Here is a 24,149-nt window from a genome sequence, read left to right as displayed (position 1 = left end):
TGATACCGATCGAAGTGCATTCAGCTCGAGTGTGGCTAACCTTCCAAAGCTGAAATTGTCCAATTCGTGTGGTTTGCATTTACTTTATCATTATTTATTTCAATTGCAATCTAATTTATCATTTTGTGTCAAGTTAATACACATATCCTTAAAACCACTTACAAATTCAATTGTTATCTGATTTTGAGGATAAATAGTGAAGTTAAGATTTTTAGTTTAAAATTTCAGGACAAAATAAGTACTAACTAATCTTTAAATAGCAAGAATGGCGATTTGTGCACTTGGCCATATCTTTATAACCACAAGGGTAGATCTAACAATAACCATAAATGGAGGACAACTGTGAACCATTTGCAAAGTTCAGGGCCAATTTGTACCTTTGCCCTTTAAATAAATCCTCTTTCTCTTTGAATTGGCGATGAACCCTAAAGAGTTTAAAGGTCAAATTGAAGTCTTGAAAAGTCCAGAACAGCTGAAGATTTGACATCATCGCTAATCCTACGTCTTGGTAAGATAATTACTTAAAATGTTAATCTCTCCTTTTAATTGGTGTTTAATGCAATTATAGGTTCTGTGTGGTTTGCAAAATTAATACTATTAAAACTACTAATGTGATGTTCCAATCCAGCAAAACACAGCTTCTTAAGCTTAATTTTGAAAAAAGACCAAATCTTGGAAATTATTCTGGTTTTTATTCTTTTGAATTTATTTCTGTTCTTTGCATTTTTCCTTTTGAACCCAAAAATGTATTTATGAATTATTGATAGAAGGTTGTTATTGTCTTGAGCATGCAATTAATGGATATTTAGTAGAGGTGTTAGAAATTATAATAGCCACTCTGTTAGCAAATTAGACGTAACAGCCCAGCCCGCTAGTGATATTATCCGCTCTGCGCCTAGGTCCTCATGGGTTTAAAACGCGTTGCTAGGGTCTAAGACTTGTCTACTTATATACCCAACATCTCTCCCGTGTTTTGTCGATGTGGGATTCGCCTAAGGTGTCACATTATAATATCTGTATCACATTGATACTAAGAGGAGATAGTTGACTGACATGAAGGGTCAAAATTTGATATATAATCTTTGTAAATTTAACTGTAGGGTATAGTTTATCTTTTTTTTGTTTTCCAAAGAGATTCATCAAGCTTCAACTTTATAAGTCTACACCAGTGATACCTCCATTTTTTCGATAAGATGCTTGTCCGCACAGCATCTTTACAAGGCAAACGCATCAGAATGACATTGATTACATTATCAGGAAGGTTGCTAATGACGTCAGGACCTAAACTTCGACGATTCTTTCTTCCTTTAGGAGGCATCATATAAGAATAATCACCAAGAACCTGCAGAAAATAAGCAAAAATACAAAGTAAGGAATGCATCTTTATTTCTTTTGTTGGTTCGACAATGTGAATAGTCGTTCTGTCCAAATAGTTTGGAGATTCCTTACTTTGTATTTTTGCTTATTTTCTACAGGTTCTTGGTGATTATTCTTATATGATGCCTCCTAAAGGAAGAAAGAATCGTCGAAGTTTAGGTCCAGACGTCATTAGCAACCTTCCTGATAATGTAATCGATGTCATTCTGATGCGTTTGCCTTGTAAAGATGCTGTGCGGACAAGCATCTTATCGAAAAAATGGAGGTATCACTGGTGTAGACTTATAAAGTTGAAGCTTGATGAATCTCTTTGGAAAACAAAAAAAAGATAAACTATACCCTACAGTTAAATTTACAAAGATTATATATCAAATTTTGACCCTTCATGAAGGACCCATTACTAAGTTCAAGTTCGACATTGTTGATTCAAAAAGATGTCCTACGATTGACAACTTCATATATTTCCTCTCGAGGAATGACATTCAACATCTTGTTCTTCACTTTCCATGGCATAAGATATACAAAATGCCTTCTTCACTTTTCGAATGTTCGCAGCTGAGGCATTTGACTCTTCATGATTGCTCAATACATCCTCCATCGGGCTTTAAAGGATTTTCAAGTTTAGTTAGCCTGGAACTGTGTAGGGTCACAATTTCTTCTGAGTTGCTGGAAAGTTTAATAAATCATTGCTCGTTGCTTGAGCAATTGGTGTTGCAATTCTCAGAAATTTTAAACATAATTGAAATTAATGCCCCCATGCTGAGATCCTTTGAATTCACAGGCAGTATAAGTTCTCTCTGTCTAAAGAATGTCCCTCTTCTGAAAAAGGCATCTCTGGACTTATGTCAAGGTTCTTCTATGGAGGCGGAGAATTTTTATCTTGCAAAATTTTTCGAGTCTTGTTTTGCTCTCGAGCACCTCCGCTTGTACTTCTTTGGTGATAAGGTAGATGTTGCTTTATGATTTCATTGTTATGCACGTATTAACACATCAAACTTCTTTTGGGCTGAGTCATCTTGAATTTTGATATTCTTTTTCTTAGTTTGATGATGCAGAAGCAGATGAAGCACCAACAAGGCTTCCCTTTGATCATAACCGTGTCAAGCGTTTTTATTTGCCTGGTATGATTATGAGGGAATCATATGAGTTGTCATATTATCTTTGCTTGATAAGAAGCTTCCCATACTTGGAATCATTCGAAACTGAGGTTCTTAGTACTTTGATTCTTTTCTCTCTTTCTTATTTTTTAGTGGCTCTTTCTTCATACTTTTTAGATCCTCAATAATCTGGGAGTTGACTTCTTTTTATGTTTCTTAGGTTCTTAATCGACATGATGATGATGTTGTAGAATCGCTTGAACTCGAACGTTTCTCGGATGTGACATTTAATCACCTCAAGGAAGTTAAGCTAAAAATCTTTTCAGGAATAACACATGAAATGCAGCTTATCAAGCTTTTCTTAGCCAAGTCCCCAGTGTTGGTAAGAGTGCTAATCGATCCATTGGATCTATGTAACATAAATCTCATATCTCTTGACAGTAGATCAGAAATATTCGCTGAATTCTCAAACTTTTTCCGTGCATCACCTAAAGCAGAAGTAGTCTACATATTTTTAGATAACGAAACAAGTTGATTTAATCAGATCATGAACTTTGACTGAAATGTTTTGGAAGCTACAATTGAACAGATTGCAACAAATGTTGATGTAGTAGTATAACACTGTGTTTTGCCTTGGCGTAATAGTTAGAGACGAGTGAATATCTGTTTCGCAACATGAGCATTTTTGGATGAAAGTTTGGAGTAGTTTGTTCTCTAATAACATTGTCAATCATATGTTAAGGATTTATACATTTACTGCCTGCTCATGAATGATTTATGGAATGTGACATACACATGAATTGATACAGGAGTGGTATTTTTTTTTTTTTTTTTTTAATTATGGTGTGGTTCAGGCTAGCTTGCGCACATGTTTGCATATAACAATCTTGAAGCGCCTCGCGTCTATTGCTCGTAAGGTAGAGGCATGGAGATTTGATATTGGTATGAATTTTATAGTTTCACTAGCTAGCACATATGCTTCATTTTCTTTTTGTTGAAAAAATTACTCAATATGTTATATAATACTTAATTATTCATTTAATCTCCTATATTGTTTACTTTTTCCTTACAAAAAATAAATAAATTAATCTCCTATTTTGTGGAGCTTAATCCATTTTCAAGCCGAAGTAAATTGTTCATATTCACTCATTTTCTTAATACTAGTGTTAGAATCCATGCGATACGCAGAATGTCATTTTCCCAAAGGTATACGATATCCATATATTGACGCAAGGCATGCACTAATTACTAAACCACGTCTATGTAAAGTTATTTTTTATTTAATTTTTATACATTGAATCCACCACTATCTTGTTATATATTCCCTATAAATCTGTCCAAAAATTTCATCTGTTGAACGTAAATTGTTTCAGTGTGACTTTCTCAACAACTTTCTTCATAGAAAGTGTATCTGAAAAAGGAAGAAAAGAAGTCCAAGAACGAACCATGAAGACATTATACCTATACCAAAATATATAGTTGAATTTTCCTTCCAAGTGTTTGTGCATTAAACACTAAAATCTTTCAATATTTTTTCAACTTTCCATATATTAAACACATGTTGATTAACTTTAAATACCTCTATGCATTCATTAGAAAGTATTAGTTCGAAAAAGAAAAACATGGATAATCACAAACCTCGTCGAGTTTTGATGTTTCCATGGTTGGGAAATGGACATATTTCTCCATTTTTCGAGTTAGCCAAAAAGCTCAGTACAAGAAACTTCATTATTTACTTGTGTTCTCACCAGTAACCCTAAACTCCATTAAGAAAAAATTTAATTCAGAATTTTCACAATCAATTCAATTTCCCATTAGAAAGATTTGTTAGAGATTGCTTATGGGTTGGAAAATAGTAAGGTGAATCTCATATGGCCTATAAGGTTCCAAAAAAGAGAAGATGTTGAACTTTGAAGAGGCATTACCTAAAGGTTTTCTTAATAAGGTAGGCAAAAGGGGAAAAGTTTTTAACAACTTGTTTGGATGGTTGTTATGTATCGTTTTATAATGTATCATATTGTATTGTATCGTTTTGATATATACAATATTTGGATAAATTTTATTGTTTATCGTCATTTCATGATGTCATACACCAACAATGTGAAGATTAAACTTGCAATATTATAAATTAAGAAAAAGTAAGGTATGAGATAGAATTATTATATTAAAAGGTAGTGTAAAAGATAAAATAGGAATATTTAATAAAAGAAACGGCAAGATGAGAAAAAGAGAAGAAGGAAACGACGCAGCCACACCAAGTCGGTTGTTCAATAAAGTGGCACTTTTCGTCGTTATGTAACGACAGATTTAACGATATCAAAATAAATATTATATTTAAAGTAATAATACTATGTAATACAACAGGTAACATCCATCCAAACAAGATGTAAAGGATGGGGCACCATAAGCTAAAATATTGGAACATTCGAGCGTTGGCAGTTTTGTGAGTCATTGTAAATGGAGTTCTATATATATACATATGGCTTCTAGTATTTTTTTGGGTGTTTAGAAAAGACATTACTATTTTAGTATTTTTTTGTTTTGATGGTTAATGCAGAAGGTTTGTTTTGTGGCTCTACTAGCTTGGATTAATCATACTAGCTAGTCTTGAAGTTTATTTTGTTAATTGTTATTAAAGTATAAATTAGTCTTCTATATTTCCTACTATTTTCCAATAAGCATTTACTAGAATGATCTATGTGCAATGGTGTCAAATCATGAAAACAACTTTGTTATCTCTTCATTATTTTAACCTTTCCAACTCTTGTTTTTTTTGAAAAAAATAATTCAGGATATAAAGATTCCTATCTTTTTAATAAGAGAATAATCTAAAGCTGCCAAGACATAAAAAGCCTGAATAGTTGAATAACATGCGTATCTAATCAGAATAAATTTAGTTGCATTAAATTCGGTAAAAAGATTGATCTGTCAATATATTGACGCAAGACATGCACTAATTAACCCTTGTCTGCGGAACATTTTTTTCAAAAACGGTACTTTCTCAATCACTATTAATTTTTTAATTATTATTATTATTGTTGTCGTCGTTAGCAGCCAGCTGTGGTGCATTTCAGCTAATTTTATAGGTTATTTCCTATCAGTACAGGTATGAGTTAACTTTATCCATCAAATCTTAGACATATTCGAAGAAATTATATAGTATTTTTATTTCTGTTAAAATTTGAACTTGAGACCTCAGTCAGTTGATCACTTGATCCCAACATTAAATACATATAGTATTTCATTTAGAGCTATGAAAAATATATTTTCAATCACCTAAAGATAAATTGTTCAGTGTGACCTTCTCCACTAATTCTATCTTGATAAAAAGTGTATTTGACAGGGCATACTTTTATATTATTTCAGCAAAAGTATCTCCTAAATCTTCTTCTCTTTTAATCTCCTCTTACTAGTGGTATCAAACTTTTATAGTTGGATGTCACTTTCCTCTCTAATCTTACTTATTTTACCATTTACTCATTCATGTTTTAAATCTCACCCATGAATAATTTATTGGATCATTAATTATCATTATTGTTCCTTTTGTGTAACAATCTATCCTCTCGAGCCGAGGTCTTTTGGAAGCAGTCTTTCTGCCATCCACGATAGGGTTAAAAATTAAGATCTGCATATACATTACCTTCCCCAGACCCTACTTATAGAATTTTACTTGATTGTTGTTGTTGTTGTTGTTGTGTAACAATCGAATATTGTTCTGAGCGTAACTCGTGATGTATAGGTGATCGTGATTAGGCGCATGTTACGTGAGTTATGAACCGTATGCCACTAGCCCTCGACCACTACATACTATGTTCTTCCAAAAAGAAAAAACAAAGATGACAAGATGACTAGATATTCGACTTGGGCGCCAAGAAAGTATGATGTTATTTCAAGATCACGGGTCCCACTATTTTCAACTGTAACTTCAGTACCTTCCCTCTATATTTCAAGAAAAACTTGCATTTGTCTCTTGCTTCTTTCCTTATACAGAAACCTAATTCTAAGCATTTCTTATCTACACAAATGAATCTGCAACAAAGTGCAGCTATTTTTTCTGTAATCCCAATTTTAGGCTATGTATTACACACCCTATTCAATGTTCTATGTAATACTGAACACTCCAAAGCTAAAGATGAGATGGAATTGGAGAATGATGCAGCAACCGCTGGTAATATAGCAGCTCAGAAACATTTCAGGCAACTTCAACATTTTCGAGGAGCTTAATATAGAGCTGCTACACAATTGCTTCAGCGGGAGCTCGCTGTCAGTATTGAAAACGTCCTTAGTTCCTCGATTTTTTTTGTGATGCGAAATCTATAAATAGCTAAATAGTTATTTGGTACTTATTCGAGCATAGTTGTAGAAGCAGTGGCGGATCTTTAGTATTGTATATGGGTTTTCGGGAACCCAATAACTTTTGCGTGCATCCTATATTTCTATTAAGTAGGTTAAGGTTTTTACTACTTCCGAAATAAGCTAAGCGGCGTTTGTTAAAATTATTTGATTAAGTTACTCTTTAGATCTCAAATTACTCTTTATTGATCTCTGCTCAAACTTTTTAGAACATTTATTAGAGCTAGGTTAGCTTTGAAACAAATAATTATTGCATTTTTTTTTATAAACACTTATTTTGGACCAAATATATATGAGTAAAATGACACTTTGTTTTGGACTCTTTAATTTGTGCTTGAGTAACTAAAATATTCTTTAGGCACCATCCCAATGATATTACCTTTCATTTATTTCTTCACTATAGAGATGTCTTGAGAATGGTTGCTCGTTGAAAATGAAAAAAACCTAAAAGAATTAAATTGGTGACAAAAATAAAATAAAATTGGACAAACACATGAAAGTAAATTAGTGAGTTTAATAAACCATTTATTTCGAAATAAATTTTTATTTGAAGATTATGCTGGTAAATAGAAGATTACATTGACAATGTATATAATTATATTACTATATCAGTGAAATTAAATTAAATATAGCAAGTTGTCATTTTATTTACCTGACTACCACATCAAACTTATTAAAATATTAAATATTATTATAAGTCAACTAAACCCGATGATATAAAAATCCATTTACCGTAGTACACGAGGCAGCTAGAAGTTCGACTAGGGGTTTAGCCAAACCAATGGCTTTTGCTCAATGGTGTATTGTGTTAAAAAATAATTAAATATATATGTACAAATATTAATTTTAGAACCCAATTATTAGGATTTGAAGTCGTCTTCCTAAAGTTCAAAACTCATAAATTAAGTTGAAGTCCTGACTTCACCTCTGTCAGCACATACAGAGGCGGATCCAGAATTTAATAATTACGGGTGTTACTATCATTAATGCGAACTAACCATTAGTAAAAGAGATTGAATTAGGATGTACATTTAGTCAGTTAGATCGCTCTGAATTAATTCAATTTGATGTACATAATTTTTGGTTCATAAATAAATACGTGATCACCAAATCGAATAGGTTTATCCAATTTAATCTAATTCTCTTGATTCAATGTGATTAAAAAGTATAATTAAAAGTAAGAATTTAAAATTAGCAACTACACACCTTTAATCCACATATAGTTAGATTAATATTATCTCTATTGATCCTATCATCATTCTTAAAAAGTTTTGCAAATCAAGAAATAAAGATAACAGTAGATGGATAAAAAGAGAAAAAATTTAAATCATATTCAAGTAAAATTTTGAAAAACTAGAAAAGAAAAATGAAACAATTTAACAAATAATAAAAATCGGTTCAAAGAGGAGGGAACAAAAAAGATAAAGAAATGGACCAGAAAGAAGGAACAACGATAAATTGGAATGCTAACGTAGGCAATGAGTATCGATCGTGGATCTTGCATATGGGAGTTGGGCACACTAATCACGACCTTCCAGGATTTAGAGATTGCGGGTGCCACTCTTTATATATATATATATATATATATATATATATATATATATATATATATATATATATATATATATATATATATATATATATAGTCTTTTTGTGTAAAATATCAATACACACACAAAATTTTACCCGAGCATCCGGGTGGCTGGGTACCATCAGGTAAGGGTTAAAGAGAAAGATATTCCGAAGACAACATTCAGGACTAGATACATGCACTTTGAGTTTCGAGTTATGTCGTTCGGGTTGACCAGTGCCCCAACGATATTCATGGACTTGATTAACTGTGTGTTCAGACCCTTTCTAGATCAGTTCGTGATTGTATTTATAGATGATATTTTTGTTTACTCCCGTTCAGAGGCTGAGCATGCAGATCATTTACGTACTATACTCAGAGTTCTACAAGAAAGGAAGTTGTATGCAAAATTCTCTAAATGTGAATTATGGTTGAATTCTATAGCCTTCCTTGGTCATATTATTTCGGATGAGGGTATCCGGGTTGATACACAGAAGATTGAGGCAGTGAAGACTTGGCCTAGACCCACAACACCGACGGAGGTTCGTAGCTTCCTGAGTTTGGCAGGTTATTACTGGAGATTTGTAGAGAGTTTTTCTTCTCTTTCAGCACCATTGACAAGTTGACTCAGAAGGCAACTAAGTTTCAGTGGACTGATGCTTGTGAGCGGAGTTTCCAAGCATTGAAGGACAGATTGACTTAAGCACCGGTTCTGACACTTCTAGAAGGGACCGATGGTTATGCTATCTATTGTGACGCTTCAGGCATTGGATTGGGTTGTGTATTGATGCAACATGGAAAGATTGTCGCTTACGCTTCTAGACAACTAAGAAACCATGAGAAGAATTACTCGATCCATGATTTAGAGTTAGCCGCGGTGATTTATACACTAAAGATGTGGATGCACTATTTGTATGGCATTCATGTTGATATTTATACGGACCATAGGAGCCTTCAGTATATATTCAAGCAAAAGGAATTGAATTTACGTCAGAGGCAATGGTTGGAGCTACTGAAAGACTATGATGTTGATATTTTATACCATCCAGGGAAGGCAAATATAGTATCCGATGCCCTCAGCCGTAGATTTATGGGTAGCCTATTATATTTATAGCCAAAGAAGAGTGAGATAGCTCTTGAGATTCATCAGCTAACTAATCTTGGAGTTCGATTACTAGATTCAGGTGGTACCAGAGTTACTATTCAGGACACAACAACATCCTCTCTAACAGAAGTGAAGGAATGCCAGTATGAAGATCCTGTGCTAGCTTACTACAGAGATACAACCCCTAAAAAGGAGAAGACACCATTTGAGATTCAGGAGATGGAGTCCTCATATAACGAGGTCGATTATGTGTTCCTAAAGTGGCAGGGTTGCGCCAGCAAGTTATGGGAGAAGCTCACTATTCTCGTTATTCTATTCATCTAGGAGCGACGAAGATGTATTATGAGATCAGGGGAATATACCGGTGGGACAGAATGAAGAAGGATATAGTAGAGTTTGTTGCTCAGTGCCCTAATTGTCAGTAGGTTAAGATTGAGCATCAAAGACCCGGTGGATTATTGCAGGCTACAGAGATTCCGACTTGGAAATGGGAAGTAATTAATATGGATTTCATCATAGGCTTACCTCGTACTCAGCGTAAGTTCGATTCTATATGGGTTATTGTTGATAGACTTACAAAATCAACCCATTTTCTTCCTATCAGGACTACGTATTCAGCAAAGGTCTATGCAAGGCTTTACATTAAGGAGATAATACGACTTCATGGTGTCCCTATATCTATTATCTCAGATAGAGGTGCTCAGCTTACAACTAATTTCTAGAGGTCCTTCCAAAAAGGATTGCTGACTCAGGTAAGTCTTAGTACAACAATTCATCCTCAGACAAACGGTCAGGCTGAGCTTACTATTCAGACACTAGAGCCTATGCTACGGGCTTGTGTTATGGACTTTAGGGGTAGCTGGGATGATCATCTTCCACTTATTGATTTCGCATATAATAATAGTTATCATTCCAGCATTCAGATGGCTCCATACGAAGCTCTTTACAGATGAAAGTGTAGGTCTCCTATCGGATGGTTCGAGATTGGGGAAACTAAGTTACTAGGACCAGAGTTGGTACAACAGGTAGTTGAGAAGATTAAGCTTATAAAGGAAAGGCTATTAGCAGCTCAGAGTCATCAGAAGCCCTATATAGATAATCGACGACGAGACTTAGAGTTTCAGGTAGACGACTGGGTATTCCTAAAGGTATCACCGATGAAAGGCGTTATGAGATTTGGTAAGAAAGGAAAGCTTAGCCCTTGATATATTGGACCTTATAAGATTATACGTAGAGTAGGCCAAGCAGCATATGAGTTAGACTTGCCTTCCAACTTGGAGTCTGTACATCCAGTCTTTCATGTGTCTATGCTACGTAAGTGTATTGGAGATCCCTCTTAAGTCATTCCGGTTGACGATATTCAGGTTATAGAGCAGCTATCATATGAGGAAGCTCACATTGCTATACTAGATAGACAAGTTCGGAGATTGAAAACTAAGGATGTAGCTTCGGTTAAAGTACTTTGGAGAAACAATAATGTGGAGGAGATGACTTGGGAAGATGAAGAAGAAATGAATACTAGGTATCCTTACTTGTTTCAGCTTCCGAAGGAGGATCGGACTGAGACATCATAGCCTTTAGGCACATATATGATACTTGATTATTATGTTAGTTATTGTTATTGGTCATGTGAGGCCATTGGTGTTATTGATAATTGTGGCCCGGTGTGGCTTTGTATTGTTGGATTTTCTGTGTGACAGGTTGGTAGTAGTACCGCTACAGAGGAGACTCTGCCAAAATTTCTATAGATTTCTCGGAGTTTAACATTCGAGGATGAATATTTCTAAGAGGGGAAGATTGTTACACCCTGAGCGTCCAAAGGTGACGTAATAAATATGAGACTTGTTAATCATGATTTAAATGAGTTTAAAGTCATAATATGGCTATATATGATTTTTTGGATAGAAAATATAAAGTTTGGAAAAAATCAAATTAAAGTTGCGGGAAAACCGACTAAGGATTTGCCTTGTAACAGAGCTTTTTGAGCAATATATTTCGTGTGCTATATGGGGTATTTTTGGGACATATTATATACCAAATTGAAGGGCTTGGAATTTATTTTCTAACGCTCTTAACCGTTCATTCGTACGATATCCGAATAAAAAGATATAAGCATCTAAAAAAGAACCAATGCGAGGATGCCAAGTAGTACCTTTTTGACTTTTAAAAAAAAAGGATATTTACATCCCTTATCTCTCTTTCTTCATTTTTTCAGAGAGCACGACCAAATAACAGCCCTAACCTTACCCCTAAGCTCTCTACAAGGGCTTCAAACAAGCTTATCATCCCGGGCACGAAATCAAGAAGTGATAACATCAAAACGATCCCTACGACGTAAGTATCGCTATATCGCTTCTTTTTTTTTTGCAGTTTGAGTTTTGAAATGCATTTAATAGTTAAGAAAATACCTACTTTCTGTATTTAAGCTTTTAAATATCAAAAAAGGTTGATAAATTTATTTTCTAATAGTTAGAACTGACGGGACGGTGATCGAAAGCCGTGAGTTCGAGTTATTTGACTTGTAGTGGACTGTTTTGTGTTGCTTTTGGGCTGTCTATTTTTCTAATGTTTAATGGAATTTTGAATGATAAATGATGTGGAGAAACACCACATAATGGAAAAATGATGGATTAGTCGTTCTTTATAATATTTTCGGGGTATTTGACACTACTATAGTTGTCGTTTTGGGTATGAAGTGATTGGGGTGTGTTAGGCTGTTTTAAGCTATATATAACATGGATTTCGACTTGAATCCACTGTAGGAGGTAATTGTATTGTGTTCTTTCATGTGCTTAAGGTTATCTTGATGTTGATTAAGTTAAATGGATGGACTAGACATGAACTAGTGAATAAAGTTGCTAATTGAGGATAGTTGGAGTTGTGGATTATTTCTTTATTATAAATATATGGTATAAGACTGGAATCATTAATGAATAACTTCATTATCATGTTAATGATACTGTTAAGTTAAGTTAAGAAGTCTATAAGGGGTGATATGGGGTATACAGGTTTCAATCGGAGCTTGCCGCTCGTCGTGAAGTAGTTGTGACTTTTTGTTATTATATGGTGTCCAATTAGTGATAATTATGTATTGCTGGATTGCTCTGGTCATTGTTGTTGGTATATGGTATTGGAGGAGGCTCTTGTTACAGGGGAGATGCTGCCCAAATTTACATAAATGAACTACTAGTTTAAGTTGCGGACTTAGCCTTTACTCAACACTGATTTTGAATCTCTTTATGCTATGGTTGATTGAGTTGAGTTGTTTGAAGAATTGCTTGGAAGATATTAACGACTCAATGGAATTAAGGTATGTTACATATAAAACTTAAAGTAATAAAATTTCTTGCCTCATCAACTCCTTAATTGAGTGAACTCTATGGTGATGCAAATTGAAGAGGGATTAATAAGGTAATAGTCTAATAGAATAAATGGAGTTATCTTATCTAATTGTTTATGCTATCACTTTTCATCCACAAAATCATAAAGATAATTAACAAGAAATTGTTTAATGTTAGAAATTATAATATGAACAAACTTAAGAAAGTCGCAGCTCAAAATTATTGGCATTTCCAGAAATTTTAAAACTTGAAACTTACAAAAGGGATGAGGAAAAAGGACTGTACGTATTTGTTTCGCAATAAATGCCTTTGATTTATTTCCTCATTCCCATGCTTCTCGTTAGGATGTCAACGGATATTTAAAAACCGATTAAACCAACCGAACCGTATCGTACCGAACTGATTTTTAAGTTTATTTTAATAAAATCATAAGTTTTTATATAAATATATAATCATACCGATAATTATGGTAAATTTTTTATTTTATGAAAATAAATCAAAAAAATACTGAACCGTACCGAATAAACTTACAATGTGAAAAATATATTTATATATTAAGTTTAAAATAATAAAGCATTAAACTTTTTTCTTGGACCTTGGAATTATAAAACAGTTACAAGCCAACAATTAATTAAACTCAAAATCCTAATTCTCAAACCTATTATGCTACTCTTATTGAAACTAAATTATTTTCAGTATATTTACTAGCAAGACACAAGGTATTGTAGCGATTATGAGTAGCAAATTATAATATATTGAATATGTTTCCTTTTGTATGATTTAGATTTTTTTTTTGAATATTCAACCTTCTATAGACTTTATTTTTGAGTCCCAGCTTGGTTAATATCTTTACACTCGTGTGATTTATATATTCACTGTATTTGCTTAATTTCGTTTACGTTATTGTAGAATAGTTGATGGATATATACTCTAGCCATCTTTCATGTTTTCTTAATTCATCACCTTTTAAACTGTAAAAATATCGAGAGAGTTTTCCTAAGTTCTATAAAAGTACGTATGTTATTGCATTCTACTTCTACTAGCGGCTTTTATATGACATTTAAAAAAATTACCGAAAATTAACCGAACCGTACCGATACCGAAGAGAAACCGTCATTATTGGGATGATTTCAAAAAGTTTAATTTTGATTATACATAATAGAATAACCGAAAAATTGGTATGGTATAAATTTTATAAAATAACCAGCCGAACCGAACCATTGACACCCCTACTTCTCATGTTATATGTACAAAAAATGGCCAAATATATTTATGTGCTATAAAATAGTTTTAAAATACTCTTCGTTTGAATATTCGTCGAATTAGATTTCACAACTATACATTTGCACAAATATAGCCCTAATTTATATGGAAAGACACGTGTCATCACATGAAGGTAAAACTCACCCCCAATTTTCATACCCGAATTTCTTTTTCTTTTTGAATCAAAAGAACAACTCCAAACCAGTGGCAGATCTATGTGGTCTCTTATTATTTTTTATCAGATTTAGTAAATTTACATATGCAATTATAAAAGTATTTAGATAATTATTGAGTGAGCACCCACAACTAAATTTCTTTTTCCTCTTTTTTTGAAATTTTTATCGGCGAGTATTTATGACTTTAAAATTCTGGATCCGCCACTGCTCCAAACATATTTCGCAACAACAACTAACTAACAACTGAGGCAACTCGGATTTGAGCTAATAAAACTGCATGGTTAGTAATATAGAAAAAGTCAAGATATATACTCAAATAACAATTTGAAATCCAATTCAGCAAGAAATTAAGAGAAGAATAGTCCAAATTTTGCCATACTCAATAAATACTTACCCGCATGCGTTATTTGCATTACCAAATAATTTAACTTTAGCAGTTAAAAATTGAGGTAAACATGCATATAGTTAATTGATAAATATGTTGAATTCATTACTTTGAAATGTTCAATAAATTTTTACATGTGCTAAATGTCCAACTTATAATATTGATAACAAAAGAAGAGAATAGTATTAACTTCCCGTTATTAAAGCTAAATTTGAAAAGACATGTATATACCTAAAAAAATGCAATTATTTTCGTTTAGTTTTAGATTTTTCTTTACCTAGTTATGCTAATAAGAAACAATCAGAAAATAATATAAAAAACTTGAGAGAGAATTTAGAAAAGACAGAGAAAAGAAAACAAAATAAATTCTCATTTCCCTTTATGCCACGTAAGCAAAAGACAGTAATCTGTTTCGAGTCATCACTTCTCAGTCAAACGAAATCTTAAATCAACGGTTACAAATGCCTTTAATTCCTTATCATTACCGTCCATTTCATTTTCAAATTTTAAATTCCTAAACCCAAGGTTATTCCCGTCATTTCACAACCTCTAACGCGCGCACCTGAAAAAAATACTCAACCGTTTGAAACAACACACAGAGCTATAGCAGTCTTCTTTCTTCAACAAACTTCAACTTCCAAACTGTTACTCACCCCCCCCCCCTCCCCCCTCCCCCCTCCCCCACCCAAATTCAAAACAGAGAAAAAAAAAATCAAACTCAGAAAAATTTTCAGTTCTCAAAAATGTCAACGAAGATTTATCAACATTCAAGAAAAAAAAGGAAAAGTGTGCAAATTGTCAAATATAGTAGGCTTTAGAGAGTGAGGCTTTGGCTATAAAAGAAGAGTTTCAACTCTCATTTCCACACACCAACAAAGAGAGAAAGAAAGAGTGAGGTTTCACAGACAAGGCATAAGAAAATAGTCTGTGAGAAAAATAGAAAGTGAGCAATATTGTAGTGAGGTGAGAATATCAAAAGTGGGTTATTTCTTTTGAGTGTTGTAGTGATCTTTGGAGTATTTTACTCGGACCTACAAAGTGTAAAATTTCTTGCTATAGTGATATCAGTTGCTCGTCTCGGGGCCGTGGTTTTTTCCCTCATTCAAAGGGTTTTTCACGTAAAAATCTTGGTGTCGTTGTCACTCTTTTTCTTGCTAATTACTGTATCTCGGTGCTACGTGATTATTCCGCTTTTATTACTGTGAATATTATTTTGTAGAGGGTTTATTCCTAACAACTCTTATCAGAGCACATGTTCTGCTCGTTCACAGAAATACTATTCACTGTCGGTAGTACTATACTCGGTGAAAAACAAAAATGTCCGGAGTAAAGTATGGGGTAGCAAAATTTAACGGAGATAGGGTTTCTCAACATGACAAAGAAGGATGAGAGATCTGCTCATCCAACAAGGATTACACAAGGTACTAGATGCTGATGCCAAAATGCCTGATATCATGAAAGCTGAGGATTGGGCTGACTTAGATGAAAGGGCTGCTAGTGCAATCATGTTATACTTATCAGATGATGTGGTAAATAACATCATTGATGAAGACACCGCACGTGGCATTTGGGCAAGGTTGGAAAGCCTATACATGTCCAAAATGCTAACAAATAAATTGTACCTGAAGAAGCAGCTATACGCCCTACACATGGGTGAATGTACGAATTTTTTGTCACATTTAAATGTGTTTAACGGACTAATCACACAGCTCGCCAATCTCGGAGTAAAAATCGAGGAAGAAGATAAAGCCATCTTGTTGTTGAACTCGTTTCCATCTTCGTACGATAATCTGGCAACAACCATCCTGCACGGTAAAACTAACATTGAGTTGAAAGATGTCACATCGACTCTTTAACTCAATGAGAATATGAGAAAGAAGCCTGAAAGTCAAGGACATGCTCTCATCACAGAAGGTAGAGGCAGGAGTTATCAAAGGAGTTCGAGCAACTATGGTAGATCCGGAGCTCGTGGGAAGTCTAAGAACCGATCCAAATCAAGATCTAGAAATTGCTATAATTGTGATCAACCAGGTCACTTCAAAAGAGATTGCCCAAATCCAAGGAAGGGCAAAGGTGAAACTAGTGGCCAGAAGAATGACGACAACACAATCGCCATGGTGCAAAACAATGATAATGTTGTCCTCTGTATAAACGAGGAAGAGGAATGCATGCATTTATCAGGTCCAGAGTCGGAATGGGTGGTTGATACATCAACATCTTACCATGCCATACCGGTAAGAGATCTTTTTTGCAGATATGTAGTAGGTGATTTCGGCCTTGTGAGAATGGATAACACAAGTTACTCAAAGATTGCGGGGATTTGTGACATTTGTATCAAGACAAATGTCGGATGCACATTGGTTCTGAAGGATGTGCAACATGTACCTGATTTGCGGATGAACTTGATCTCGGGAATTGCTTTAGACCGAGATAGATACGAGAACTATTTTGCAAATCAAAAGTGGAGACTCGCCAAGGGATCATTGGTGATTGCAAAGGGAGTTGCTCATGGCACGTTGTACAGGACAAATGCATAAATATGCCAAGGTGAATTGAACGCGGCACAAGATGAGATTTCTGCAGATTTGTGGCACAAAAGAATGGGTCATATGAGCGAGAAGGGATTGCATCTTCTTGCCAAGAAATCACTCATTTCTTATGCCAAAAGTACAATGGTAAAACCCTGTGACTACTGTTTATTTGGTAAGCAGCATAGAGTCTCATTTCAAACATGGTCTGAAAGAAAATTGAAAATACTTGATTTGGTATATTCTGATATTTGTGGTCCAATGAAAATTGAATCGATAGGCGGTAACAAATATTTTATTACTTTTATTGATGATGCTTCACGAAAATTATGGATTTATATTTTGAAAACCAAAGATCGGGTGTTTCAAGTTTTCCAGAAGTTTCATGCTATGGTGAAAAGGGAGACATGCCAAAAGCTAAAGCGTCTCCGAAGTGACAATAGAGGTGAGTACACTTCAAGGGAATTTGAAGAGTACTATTCGAACCATGGGATCAGACATGAAAAGACAGTTCCTGGAACCCCACAATACGAAAGGATGAACCGCACCATTGTGAAGAAGGTGAGAAGCATGCTCAGAATGGCTAAACTACCTAAGTCATTCTGGGGTGAAGCGGTTCAGACAACTTGTTACCTGATCAATTGGAGTCCATCAGTTCTGTTGGCGTTTGACATCCCAGAGAGAGTTTGGACCAACAAGGAGGTGTCCTACTCGCATATGAAGGTGTTCGGCTGCAAATCTTTTGCACATGTACCAAAGGAGCAGAGAACAAAGCTGTATGATAAATCCGTTCCTTGCATATTCATCGGATATGGAGATGAAGAATTCGGATATAGATTGTGGGATCCCGTAAAGAAGAAGGTCATCAAAAGCAGAGATGTAGTCTTCCGAGAAAGTAAAGTTGGAACTGCTGATGATATGTCAGAGAAGGCCAAGAATGGTATTATTCCTAACCTTGTTACTATTCCTTCTACTTCTAACAATCTCACAAGTACAAAAAGTACGATCGACGAGGTTGCCGTGCAGGGGGAGCAACCTGTTGAGGTTATTGAGGAGGGGGAGCAACTTGATGATGATGTCGAACAAGTGGATCACCCCACTCAGGGAGAAGAACAACCTCAACCTCTGAGGAGATCAGAAAGGCCAAGGATAGAGTCATGCAGATACCCTTCCACTGAGTATGTCCTCATCAGTGATGAGGGGAGCCAGAAAGTCTTAAGGAGGTGATGTCCCATCCAGAAAAGAACCAGTGGATAAAATCCATGCAAGAGGAGATGGAATCTTTGCAGAAAAATGGCACGTACAAGCTGGTTGAACTTTCAAAGGGTAAAAGACCACTCAAATGTAAGTGGGTCTTTAAACTCAAGAAAGATGGAAATGCCAAGCTGGTCAGATACAAAGCTCGATTGGTGGTAAAAGGCTTCGAGCGGAAGAAAGGTATTGATTTTGACGAAATTTTCTCACCTGTTGTCAAAATGACTTCTATTCGAACAATCTTGAGCTTAGAAACTAGCCTAGATCTTGAAGTGGAGCAGTTGGACGTGAAAACTGCATTTCTTCACAGAGATTTAGAAGATATCTATATGGAGAAGCCAGAAGGATTTGAAGTAGATGAAAGGAAACACATGGTGTGCATATTGAATAAGAGTATTTATGGGTTGAAGCAGGCACCAAGGCAGTGGTACAAAAAGTTTGACTCATTCATGAAAAGTCAAACTTACACAAAGACATATTCTGATCCATGTGTATACTTCAAAAGATTTTCTGAAAATAACTTTATTATATTGTTGTTGTATGTGGATGACATGTTAATTGTAGGAAAAGACAAGGGGTTGATCGCAAAGTTGAAGGGAGATTTGTCCAAGTCTTTTGATTTGAAGGACTTGGGCCCAGCACAACAAATTCTGGGTATGAAGATAGTTCGAGAGCGAACAAGTAGAAAGTTGTGACTGTCTCGGGAGAAGTACATTGAACGTGTACTAGAACGCTTCAACATGAAGAATGCTAAGCCAGTCAGCACACCTCTTGCTGGTCATCTAAAGTTGAGTAAGAAGATGTGTCCTACAACAGTGGAGGAGAAAGGAAACATGGCTAAAGTTCCTTATTCTTCAGCAGTCGGAAGCTTAATGTATGCAATGGTATGTACTAGACCTGATATTGCTCACGCAGTTGGTGTTGTCAGCAGGTTTCTTGAAAATCCTGGAAAGGAACATTGGGAAGCAGTCAAGTGGATACTCAGGTACCTGAGAGGTACCACAGGAGATTGTTTGTGCTTTGGAGGATCTGATCCAATCTTGAAGGGCTATACAGATGCTGATATGGCAGGTGACATTGATAATAGAAAATCCACTACTGGATATTTGTTTACATTTTCAGGGGGAGCTATATCATGGCAGTCGAGGTTGCAGAAGTGTGTTGCACTCTCTACAACTGAAGCAGAGTACATTGCCGCTACAGAAGCTGACAAGGAGATGGTATGGCTCAAGCGGTTTCTTCAAGAGCTGGAATTGCATCAAAAAGAGTATGTCGTCTATTGTGACAGTCAAAGTGCAATAGACTTGAGCAAGAACTCCATGTACCATGCAAGAACAAAGCATATAGATGTAAGATATTATTGGATTCGTGAGCAGGTGGAGAACGAATCTTTACAGGTCAAAAAGATTCACACAAGTGAAAATCCTGCTGATATGTTGACCAAGGTGGTACCAAGAGAAGTTCGAGCTATGCAAAGAACTTGTCGGCATGCACTCAAACTAGAAGACAGTGCTACCTCCTCTAGATGAATGAGACTGGAGGGGAAGATTGATGGGTTCCATCTCATTTAATAGCTAATTTAATAGGCATGTGCCTAAGGAAAGTTTTTTTGGTTTGGTAGTCAACTTTGTTGAATTTTTTTGGTTTGGTAGCCAACTTTGTTGAATTTATTTGGGTTGGTAGCCAACTTTGTTGAATTGTTAACATTGAAGAAAAAGAAGAAAAAGTGTGTGAAAATTGTCAAATATAGTAGTCTTTAGAGAGTGAGGCTTTGGCTATAAAAGGAGAGCTTCAACTCTCATTTTCACACACCAACAAAGAGAAAAAGAAAGAGTGAGGTTTCACAGACAACGTATAAGAAAATAGTCTGTGAGAAAAATAGAGAGTGAGCGATATTGTAGTGAGGTGAGAATATCAAAAAGGGGTTCTTTCTTTTGAGTGTTGTAGTGATCTTTGGAGTATTTTACTCGGACCTACAAAGTGTAAAATTTCTTGCTATAGCGATATCAGTTGCTCGTCTCGGGGCCGTGGTATTTTTCCTTATTCAAAGGGTTTTTCACGTAAAAATCTTGGTGTTGTTGTCACTCTTTTTCTTGATAATTACCGTATCTCGGTGCTACATGATTATTCCACTTTTATTATTGTGAATATTATTTTGGTAGGGGGTTTATTCCCAACATTTTTTAGGTTTGAATTTTGGTACGTTCAGTTTGAATTTGAACACCCTTTTGGTCGTTCTATTTATTTGTGAATTGGGTTTTGGGAATTTCCTATTTTTTACTTTGGGTTTTTTCTTTTATTTCTGGTTTTTTTTGAGTATTTTGTGATTTTTCAGGTTGGAGTCATCATTTTGTTTCAAAGAGGAAGTACCATTTGATTATACCAGCTGATTGTAAATGGAACCAGCATCTTAATGATGGTGTTTTTGATGATCAAACTCACATTTTGCATGGTTTGATTCATTGTAATAGATTTGGGCATTTGATTTGCATTAATGGAAATTGTTAGATTGCTGAATTGAGAAGAAGGATTTAAGAACAAAGATGAACTCAGAGAGAGAAAAAGAAGCTCCTCGATGTTTTCTCATTCATTGCAAACTCTGTACAGTGCACGTGTAGATATCCAACTGACTAATGTGACAGTTGTCAACTAACTAACTATGTCTAACTCTAGTTAACTAATAAAAGCCTACTAACTATAGTTAACTTAAGTAACTTCATATATAATCTCATTACCCCTCCTCAAGCTAGGTGACATGAAGTTGTTTTTCATGCCGAGCTTGGATAACTAATGAGTATACTGAGGTCTCCTAAGGCCCTTAGTGATAAGGTCTGCTTGTTGATCAGCAGTGGCAAGATATAGCGTACTAATGAGACCATTTTGCACCTTTTCCCGAATGAAGTGGCAATCAATGTCGATGTGTTTGGTGCGCTCGTGAAAGTCAGGGTTAGCAGCTATCTGAATAGCAGATTTAGTGTCACTGAATATGGGAACATGCCAAGGAAATAGTGACCCGTAACTACTTGAACAATCCAAGTAACTAAACCAATTCAGCTACTGTGGAAGCGAGACTCCTGTATTCAGCTTCTGCAGAGCTCCTAGAAATGGTGGCCTGCTTCTTGGACTTCTAAGAAATCAGGAAGAACCAAACTTGACCAAATAGCCAGTGATTGACCTCCTAGTATTAGGACAGGATGCCCAATCAGTATCACAAAACGCAGTGAGAGTCTCAGAACAATCAGCTGAAAATAAAACTCCCAGACCAGGACAAGACTTAACATATTTGACCACTCTGAGTGCAGCCTCCCAGTGAGAAGGTTTTGGAGAATGCATGAACTGACTGAAGCAATGGACAACAAAGGAAATATCAGGTCGAGTGATGGCGAGGTATAATAATGGCCCAAGTAATCTTTGATAAGGCCCTGGATCATCTAAGGCCTTGTCCTCAACAGAACCAACATGAGTGTCAAATTCAACAGTAGTGAGTTTGACATGCAACTTCATGGGTGTGGCAACAGGCTTGGAACCAGAAAGACCCAAATCAGCAAAGAGCTCCAAGGTATACTTCCTCTGGTACATGAGGATCCCTTCAGCACTTCTAGCAAATTTAATCCCTAAAAAATACTTGAGTTCCCCTAAATTCTTGATTTTAAAAGACGATTGTAGCACATCTTTGATGTCTTGTATTAACTGAAAGTCATCACCAGTGATGAGCAAATCGTCAACATAAACCAAAACTACCACTATCTTCCCTGCCACTTTCTTAATGAAAAGAGAGTAATCGAGATGACTTTGTTGAAAGCCAGAAGAAACTAGAGCAGTGGTCAACTTAATGTTCCACTGTCGTGAAGCCTGCTAAAGTCCATAAATTGACTTGAGCAGTTTGCAAACTAATGACTTATCTGAAGAACCAGAGAAGCCTTGAGGCACAGTCATGTATACTTCCTCAGAAAGATCTCCTTGTAAAAATGCATTGTAAACATCCATCTGATGCACAGTCCAATGCTTGGATGCTGCTAGGGATAGAACACTTCTGATAGTGACCATCTTAACAACAAGTGAGAAGGTTTCTTGATAATCTAGCCATTCCTTCTGATTATAACCCTTGGCAACGAGACGATCTTTAAATCTCTCCACTTTACCATTGGCCTTATATTTGATCTTGTAAACCCATTTGCAACCTATGGCCTTCTTGCCCTTGGGTAAAGGAACAAGAGCCCAAGTTTTATTGTCCTCCAAAGCTTGAATTTCTGCCTACATTGCCTCCACCCACCTCCAATCCTTAGTAGCTTCATGGTAGGATTGTGGCTCCTCTACAACAGTGAAATTTGAGAGATAACTCTGATATTTAGAAGATAACCCCTCATAATTGATAACATCTGATAGAGGGTACTGGAAATAGCTAGCTTTGTTGCCCTTATCTGGTCTAACATAATCCTTGAGCCATATAGGTGGCCTTGAAACTCTGATGGATTTCCTGATATCCTCATGTGTTGGAGAGGAAGCTGGAGCAACAGGTGTTCCCATGTCACAAGCAAGCTCTATGGAGGCTGTTTATTTAGTGTTGGAGGAAATATCATCAAGAATTCCATGCTCAAGTGATCTACATGGCATAGGAGCAACAGGTTGAGCAGCAACAACTGAAGCTCCTGGTGTAGACATTCGTTGCACCATTTTCTCTGATGAGAAGACACTGCTGGTGGGAAACATACTATCACCTACATGAGGTGATGAAGCAGCATAATCTTCCATGAGAATGTTGTCAGAGTCAGTTGCGAGATTTTGGAGAGGAAATGCATCTTCTTGAAAAATTACATCCCTGCTGATGAATAATTCAGCAGTTTCCACGTTCAACAAGTAATAATCCTTTTGATTAGAAGCATAACCAAGTAAGACAGACTTCACAACCCTGGGAAGAAACTTGTCTGATCTAGGCAGGTAAGTGGCAAAACACAAACACCCAATGACTCTCATGTGAGATAAAGAAGGTGGCTTGTTGTAAAGCATCTCATAAGGTGACTTGTATCCAAGTACAGAAGAAGGAACTCTATTGATTATATAAACTGCTGTCTCCACACAATGTCCCTAATATTGGATTGGTATATGCCCTTGAAACTTGATAGCTCTGGCTGTTTCTAAAATGTGTCGATGCCTCATTTCCACCACTCCATTTTGCTGTGGAGTGTATGGAAAAGATATTTGATGTATTATCCCATTGGATTGAAATAGCTCCTTATAACTATTCTTAAAAAATTCACTCTCATTATCGGACCTAACAACTTTAACTGTTTTGTCAAATTGTGCCTTAGCCATAATCAGGAAATTTTTGAGCAAGAAAACAACATCAGATTTAAGTCTCATTAAGAACACCCAAGTCCATCTTGTACAATCATCAACCGAAGTAAAGAAATATTTCATCCCATTGTGAGTAGGAACTCTGTAGGGACCCCAGACATCCATATGAATCAATTGAAAACTATCTATGCTTCTATTGTGACTTATTGGAAATGGCATCCTGGTTTGTCTAGCTAATGGACAAACTACACATTTATTTAGTTGAGGACTTTTACAACTCTTTAGACTATCAATTCTCCTGAGTATCTGCATAGGCACATGTCCCATCCGTTTGTGTCACATAGCTGCATTCTCTGTGTTAGCTACTACAAATGAGTGATGAATCTTCTGTGGTTGATATCCCTA

General features: G+C 35.7%; 2 pseudogenes; both read left to right on the top strand.

Annotated features, from left to right (window-relative positions):
• The first annotated feature begins 397 nt into the window (after positions 1-397).
• LOC107795781 (F-box/FBD/LRR-repeat protein At1g13570-like) lies at positions 398-7,333 on the top strand (annotated as a pseudogene).
• LOC107795784 (PHD finger protein MALE MEIOCYTE DEATH 1-like) overlaps positions 6,498-24,149 on the top strand; it is a 31,840-nt pseudogene continuing 14,188 nt past the window's right edge.

Source organism: Nicotiana tabacum, chromosome 13 (genome assembly GCF_000715075.1).
Source record: "Nicotiana tabacum cultivar K326 chromosome 13, ASM71507v2, whole genome shotgun sequence".
Lineage (NCBI taxonomy): Eukaryota > Viridiplantae > Streptophyta > Magnoliopsida > Solanales > Solanaceae > Nicotiana > Nicotiana tabacum.
The sequence above is the reverse complement of the archived record's forward strand: the minus strand, read 5'-3'. Positions and strand labels throughout refer to the sequence as shown.